The sequence below is a fragment of the Protomyctophum parallelum genome, assembly GCF_964188405.1.
Source record: "Protomyctophum parallelum genome assembly, chromosome: 3".
Classification (NCBI taxonomy): Eukaryota; Metazoa; Chordata; class Actinopteri; order Myctophiformes; family Myctophidae; genus Protomyctophum; species Protomyctophum parallelum.
The window spans coordinates 42,163,281-42,163,797 of NC_139698.1; positions in this window are offsets into that span (position 1 = coordinate 42,163,281).

Consider the following 517-nt stretch of genomic DNA (forward strand, 5'->3'; position numbering starts at 1 on the left):
CTGCTAGGTCGTCCTGGGACAAGCCCTCCATCCTACATGTTGAGTAGGCTAGCTCTGATTCCTAGCTCTAATGCCGTGGCAACTGCATTAGAGCTATGGATCAGAGCTACATGTTGAGGTTTAATGCTTGCCTGCTTGGTTATCTGACCTAAGATGTGTGAATTTTACAGCAGCCTTGACTTGTCTGGCTTTGTCTTAATTGCTTTTAGATTATCCAGCCTCAGACAGACCACTAACCTGGTGTCCCTATTTTGGGCATGTTGGTATATCTCGAAATAATAGATCATCTGCAAGTGGCTCACAATATGTGCCTTTGTGAAGTGCTATTTTTGGCTCAGTAAATGCCTCATTCATTGATTTTTCCAAGTCGGTGGTGGTAGCCTACCATCGTCATGCATCGGCCGCCTGGTGACGCGAGGTTAATTGGCTCCTGACATAGGAGGGGGCGTTCCACAGCGCGCAGCCACATTCATCATCATCAGTCTCACTTGCTCTGGAGGACACAGCGGAAGGAAGG